This window comes from Lathyrus oleraceus, chromosome 6 (assembly GCF_024323335.1).
Source record: "Lathyrus oleraceus cultivar Zhongwan6 chromosome 6, CAAS_Psat_ZW6_1.0, whole genome shotgun sequence".
Taxonomy (NCBI): Eukaryota; Viridiplantae; Streptophyta; class Magnoliopsida; order Fabales; family Fabaceae; genus Lathyrus; species Lathyrus oleraceus.
The window spans coordinates 274,268,119-274,275,623 of NC_066584.1; the positions used below are offsets into that span (position 1 = coordinate 274,268,119).

Consider the following 7,505-nt stretch of genomic DNA (forward strand, 5'->3'; position numbering starts at 1 on the left):
AAATGCTCGAACTGCTCCCTTTGATAATTATCATCTTTGGATCGGAAGATGATGTTTCCGAAATTTTGATTTCCCGCCATACTGATGAATGAGTTGGAAGAAGTAATTTGGAAAGAAAAGAAAATATATTTGATTGTATAGAATAGTTGTGATGTAGGAAGAAAGGTATGGTGGGTATTTATAGGAAAAATTTTGAAGTTGGAAAGGGAGTGGTTGAAAAGTAAATAAATGTGGGTAATTGTGAATAAATGGGGAAGGTAAAAAGGTGAAGAGGTGTAACGGTCGTCTCCAACGGCTTTGTAACGTTCACCTAGCCAGAAGGGTGTTACGCTCGTTACAGGGGCATGACGGGCGTCACAAGCACTTGGCGTGACGTCCGTGATAGATTGTGTGACGCTCGTCACACAGTCATATTGGCCTGGTTTCTGCTTGCGTTCTTCATAATCATTTTGGTAATTTATTTTTATTATTTATTTTGTTTTGCTTCAGATTATTTTATTCTGCTATTTAAATTTCCCTCCATGCTATTCTACTTTGTATAATAGTGCATAAATATATTATATTTTTAATAATTTATGTAGGTAGCAACAGTAGAGAGCATTTTTTGATAGATATTGCATAATTCATAATAAAATAGGATAATTCAACAGCTTCATAAAATAATCATAATGTAACATTGAAAAAAAAAACAAAAATGCGAAAGAGAAACAAATACGAACATAATTTGAAATAGCATTAAATAATAAAACTAACTAAAACTAGATAACTAAGAAAAACGACTTCTATCCATCTGCACGATCTCTGGCCGAAGGAGCAAAGGAGTTAACATGGTATAGCAACTCGTGAAACTGATTTGTCATACTGTTCATGTATCCCAGAAATTCGTGTCTCATGTTAGCGAACTCTTCTCTGAGGGCGTCTTGTTCTGACATCAAAGCTTCAATGGCGGTGTTATAATCAGTTCCGGGCATATGATGTCTAAGGTCGGGTATTGCCGATTCTTCGGTCTGAACAGGTTGAGGAGGAGGATCAATATCATAATAACCAGATGGTGTCTGAGGGTCTGATTCAGCATAAGGAATCCGGTCATCACAAATTTCATAGTCCTGGATGGATTCAGTGGATCTAGTAGGAGAGGGGGTTTCGTTCAGATTGTAGAGCCAATTGTTACGGTTATGGACGCTAGTCCTAGGATTGGGCATGGTGAATAGGCAAAGAACTTGGTTATTAATTATAAGCTCAAACTCTTCAGATCCTAGGTTTGCTATAAACATAGTGTTGAAGAGGAAAGGTATACTCATAATAGTAATGCCACAAACAGGGCTTAAGTCAAGCATAGGCTGACGTAATCCGATAGCATTACCAATCATGGTTATCAAACCGCCTATTCGAATTGGTGCTCGTTCATCTTGGATAAGGTGGTCTAAATTTGCCAACATAAAAGTGGCACCGTTTACTGGACGGTTCTGAGAAGCACAAAATATGATGAAGAGTTCATCACGTGAAACTGTGGTATTGTTTGGCTTCTTCCCAAATAAGGTGTGGGTCAGGATCTTATGGAAATAACGAAAGATCGGGTTACATATATTTCCAGAGAGAAACTCATGTTCCTCGGGATCGTCATTTCCAGTCAAGCTTCCCCAAAAGTGTTCAAGTTCTCTATATTCAAAAAGTTCTTCTTGGCTCACTGTGAATGTGTCAAAGGAGGTAGGGAAACCTAAAAGGTTGGTAAAGTCTTGAATATTAAATTGGTACTCCATGTTAAACATTCTGAACTGAATAAAACCTCTGCTTATTCCTTTCCCATGGCTGGGTAGATAGATCAGGGAGCTAAGGAATTCTAGTGTTAGTCTCCGGTAGGTGACAAATTGTCTTCGAATAGGAGAGGTTTCCCACCCTATCTGACTCAGCAAATACAGGACACTTTCTCTTAGTCCAAGGGCAGTCATTGCCCAGCCATCAGCATACAGACTAGGTAGCATCTCTCTCGTGGCTAGTTCCCCAAACTTTTGTTTCTGAGCTGTTCCTCTGAATTTGATACCCATACGATCAATTTGTCCCATCAGGTTAGTGTTAGCTAGAGAAAAGAAAAACAAGAGTTTTAGTCAGGATTTGGCCAAATGCCGAAAGAAGAAGAGAAAAGTTTTTAATAAATAAAAATAAATTAAGAATGAATACTAAACAAAAATCAAAAGAATAATTAAGGAAGAAATAAATAAAAAAAAAATATTTGTGGGTTGTCTCCCACTAAGCGCTTTGTTTAATGTCGCAAGCTCGACATAAAAATTATCAATTATAATCTATAAGTTCTGGAGGCATTTCATCTAAGTGCAAGACTTGCGAATCTTCATTGTTTTCTGCATAGTGATAATGTTTTAGACGTTGCCCGTTTACGGTAAATGGTTCCATAGATTTGCCTTTAATTTCTACTGCTCCACTGGGAAAAACATTGGTGATTTGAAAAGGACCTGACCATCTAGATCGTAGTTTTCCCGGGAATAACTTTAGCCTAGAGTTAAATAAAAGGACTGTATCGCCTTGTTTGAAGATTTTCCTTGATATGCGCTTGTCATGCCATTGTTTTGTTCTTTCTTTGTAGATTCTGGCATTTTCGTAAGCGTCTCTTCTGAGTTCCTCTAATTCGCTTATATCAAGGATTCTCTTTTCACCGGCGGCTTTATAGTTTAAATTTAGATTTTTAATAGCCCAATAGGCTTTATGTTCTAATTCTACCGGGAGGTGACAGGATTTTCCATAAATGAGCTTAAATGGGGTTGTCCCTATGGGAGTTTTGTAGGCAGTTTGGTAAGCCCATAAAGCTTCTGGTAATTTCAATGACCAGTCTTTCCTTGAAGTGGCGACTGTTTTCTCTAATACCTGTTTGATTTCTCTGTTAGACACTTCTACTTGCCCACTGGTTTGAGGGTGGTAAGGTGTCGCTACTCTATGTCTTACGCCATACTTAAGTAGTAGTTTTTCGAGTACCTTGGATATGAAATGCGATCCACCATCACTGACTACTATTCTTGGGACACCAAACCTTGGAAATATTATATTCTTAAAGAGTCTAGTTACTACCCGTGTGTCGTTTGTTGGAGAAGCTATAGCTTCAATCCATTTTGATACGTAGTCAACTGCCACGAGTATGTATTTGTTACCGAAAGAGGATGGAAACGGTCCCATGAAGTCTATTCCCCACACGTCGAAAATCTCTACTTCCAAAACGCCCTTTTGTGGCATCTCGTCACGTCTAGATATGTTTCCTGTGCGTTGACATCTGTCACATTTCTTAATAGCTGCATGTACATCCTTCCATATATTTGGCCAATAAAAACCGGCTTGTAGGATTTTAGAGCAGGTCTTGGATGTACTTGCATGTCCACCGTAAGGAGTGGAGTGACAGTGTTGGATTATATTTTCTACCTCTTCTTCGGGTATACACCGACGGAAAATACCATCGGGGCCTCTTTTAAAAAGTAAGGGGTCATCCCAGTAATAGTGTTTTATGTCATAGAAGAATCGTTTCTTCTGCTGGTAGGATAAGGTAGGTGGAACTATTCCGACAGCTAAATAATTGACGAGGTCAGCGTACCACGGTGTAACAGATATAGCTAAGGTGGTTTCTACCTGTTTATCAGCGTTATTTTCTTCCAAAGTAGCTATAAGTTTATCGTACGAGAAATCATCGTTAATCGATGTTCTTTCCGGTTCAAGGTTCTCAAGTCTAGAGAGGTGATCTGCTACTACGTTTTCAGTTCCTTTCTTGACTTTGATTTCCAAATCGAACTCTTGTAGCAACAGGATCCACCTTAGGAGTCTAGGTTTAGCATCCTTTTTTGTTAAGAGGTATTTGATAGCAGCGTGGTCAGTGTAGATGATTATTTTGGCTCCGACCAAGTAAGAACGAAATTTATCTAGTGTAAACACTACTGCTAGAAGTTCTTTCTCGGTTGTGGCGTAATTCATTTGTGCTTCATCTAGAGTTCTACTTGCGTAATATATAACGTGAAGCTTTTTATCTTTTCGTTGCCCTAAAACAGCACCTACAGCGTAATCACTGGCATCACACATTATTTCGAATGGTTCGTTCCAATCTGGTGTCTGCATTATGGGCGCGGAGATCAGTGCTTGTTTTAGCGTTTGAAATGCTTCTAAACATTTATTATCGAGTATGAATTCAGCATCTTTCATTAATAGCCCAGTTAAAGGTTTAGTTATTTTAGAGAAGTCTTTAATGAATCGTCGTTAAAAACCGGCATGTCCTAAAAAGCTTTGTACTTCTCTCACAGTTTTCGGGGGTTGAAGATTTTCGATTACCTCTATTTTGGCTTTGTCTACTTCAATTCCTCTGTTCGAGATGATGTGTCCTAAAACAATTCCTTCTTGTACCATAAAGTGACATTTTTCCCAATTAAGTACTAGGTTTACTTTTACACATCGCTCTAGAACTCTTTCTAGGTTTTCAAGGCATTCTTCAAAGCTTTGTCCGCATACGGAAAAGTCATCCATAAATACTTCCATGATGTTTTCTAGAAAATCGGCGAATATTGCCATCATGCACCTTTGGAAGGTTGCAGGAGCATTACACAAGCCAAACGACATTCGTCTATAAGCGAAGGTACCAAAAGGACACGTGAACGTTGTCTTTTCTTGGTCATCAGGGTGAATTGGTATTTGAAAGAAGCCTGAGTAACCGTCTAGATAGCAGAAATGAGAATGTTTTGCTAATCGTTCTAACATCTGGTCAATGAATGGTAAAGGGAAATGATCTTTTCGGGTTGCTTTGTTTAGTTTCCTATAGTCAATGCACATTCTCCATCCCGATTCGATTCGTTTGGTTATAGTTTCTCCTTTTTCATTTTCAATGACTATTATACCTCCTTTCTTTGGTACTACGTGTACAGGACTAACCCATTTTCTATCAGATATAGGATATATGATACCTGCCTCTAATAACTTGGTTATTTCCTTCTTCACTACCTCACTCAGGATCGGGTTTAGTCTCCTCTGGTGTTCCCTAGAAGTTTTACAGTCTTCTTCTAGCATGATGCGGTGCATACAAATAGAGGGACTTATTCCTTTAAGATCGGTGATGTTGTAACCTAGTGCGGTTGGATATTTTCTTAAGATATGCAGGAGTTTTTCTGTTTCGAGTCTTCCTAGGTCAGCATTAACTATCACTGGTCGTTCAAGTTCTAAGTCTAGGAATTCATATCTCAGATTTTTGGGAAGTGTTTTCAGGTCTAGGGTTGGTTTCTTAAGGTATTGCGTAGGATCCGGTGTTATTGCTAAACATTGGTTGAGTTTGTCTTCTACAAGATAGTCAGATGATTTGTCTTTTTCTAACTCAGTTTCTTTTATGCATTCATCGATGATATCCATGAAGTAACATGTATCTTTTATTGCAGGTGCTTTCAAGAATTGGGAAAGAATGAACTCAATTTTCTCTTCTCCTACTTCAAAAGTGAGTCGTCCTCATTTTACGTCTATGATTGCACCGGCCGTTGCTAAGAACGGTCTTCCCAGTATAATGGGTGTAACTTCATCTTCTCTAATATCCATAATTATAAAATCAGTTGGAATGTAGAATTGACCTATGCGCACTAGAACGTTTTCAAGAATTCCTACAGGATATCTGACGGAACGATCTGCTAGTTGCACAGACATTTTAGTTGGTCTTAATTCTCCCATTTCGAGTCTCTTGCATATGGATAAAGGCATAACACTAATACCGGCTCCTAAATCGCATAAGGCTTTTCTCAATGACAAATTTTCCTATGTGACAGGGTATAGAGAAACTACCTGGGTCTTTAAGTTTAGGAGGCATATTCTGGATTATAGCGCTACATTCAGCGGTGAGTGTAACGGTTTCGCTATCTTCAAGTTTCCTTTTATTAGAAAGAATTTCTTTTAAAAACTTGGCATATGAGGGCATCTGCGTAATAGCTTCTGTAAACGGAATTGTGACGTTTAATTGTTTTAGTAGGTCAACAAATTTTTTGAATTGGCCCGCATCTTTGGTTTTAATAAGCCTTTGAGGGTAAGGGATAGGTGGTTTATAAGGTGGTGGAGGTACATAAGGTTCCTTCTTTTCTACGGTTTCCTTATTACTCTCTTCCTTTTCCTTAGGTTTACTTTCCTCCTCAGTTGACTTTTTAGAGTTTTGGTTTTCTATCCTTGGGTCAGACGGTCCTTCCACTTCCGTTCCACTTCTCAGTATAATTGCATGAGCGTGGCTTCTTGGGTTAGGTTGGGGTTGGCCAGGAAATGTACCAGTTGGGGCAGCAGTAGGCGCTTGTTGTTGAGCTACTTGTGATATTTGCGTTTCCAGCATTTTGTTATGGGTAGCCAGGGCATCTACTTTACTTGCTAGTTGTTTAATTTGTTCGCCAGTGTGTACATTCTGGTTTAAGAAATCTTTATTGGTTTGCTGTTGAGAAGCTTTAAAGCTTTCCATCATGATTTCCAAGTTGGATTTCCTAGGGGCTTTATTGTTAGGTGTAGATGGGATCGGCTTCTGATATCCCGGAGGTATAGCTGGGGCTTGATTTGGAGATTGTCCAGGTGCGTATAAAGCATTATTATTCTTATATGAAAAATTGGGATGATTCTTCCAATTTGAGTTATAGGTGTGCGAGTAGGGGCTTCCTTGAGCATAGTTCACTTGCTCCGCTTGGATTCCTGTTAGAAGTTGACAATCTGCAGGAGTGTGACCTTGGATTCCACAGACTTCGCAGTTCTGAGTTATGGCAACCACGGTGGCTGGAGGTGACACATTTAAACTTTCAATTTTCTGGACCAGAGCATCCACTTTTGCATTAACATGATCAAGGTTACTTATCTCGTACATGCCAGTTTTCGTTTGAGGTTTTTCTACCATTGTTCTTTCGCTTCCCCACTGATAGTGGTTTTGAGCCATGCTTTCGATAAGTTGGTAAGCATCAGCATAAGGTTTGTTCATTAGTGCACCACCTGCGGCGGCGTCTATTGTTAACCTCGTGTTGTACAGGAGACCATTATAGAAGGTATGAATTACTAACCAGTCTTCTAAACCATGGTGTGGACAAAGTCTCATCATGTCTTTGTATCTTTCCCATGCTTCGAAAAGAGACTCGTTATCTTTCTGTTTAAATCCATTTATCTGGGCTCTTAACATAGCTGTTTTGCTCGGCGGAAAATATCGGGTAAGAAAAACTTTCTTCAACTCGTTCCATGTGGTGACTGAGTTGGAAGGAAGAGATTGAAGCCATCTTCTAGCGCTATCTCTTAACGAGAAAGGAAAAAGACGAAGTCGAATTGCCTCTGAAGTGACACCATTAGCTTTAACAGTATCGGCGTATTGGAAAAATACGAATAAATGAAGTTTTGGATCCTCGGTAGGATTTCCAGAGAATTGGTTCTGTTGCACTGCCTGCAACAGTGAAGGTTTAAGTTCAAAGTTGTTTGCTTCGATTGCGGGTGGAGCAATACTCGAATGCGGCTCATCTTGCGATGGAGCGGCGTAA

At 39.3% G+C, this 7,505-nt stretch overlaps 1 non-coding gene across 1 annotated transcript; it reads left to right on the forward strand.

Moving 5' to 3' along the window:
• Positions 1–7,049: 7,049 nt before the first annotated feature.
• Positions 7,050–7,156, forward strand: LOC127099834 (small nucleolar RNA R71). The gene has a single exon (XR_007794301.1). It is a non-coding gene; the product is annotated as a small nucleolar RNA R71 (small nucleolar RNA).
• The last annotated feature ends 349 nt before the right edge of the window (positions 7,157–7,505 follow it).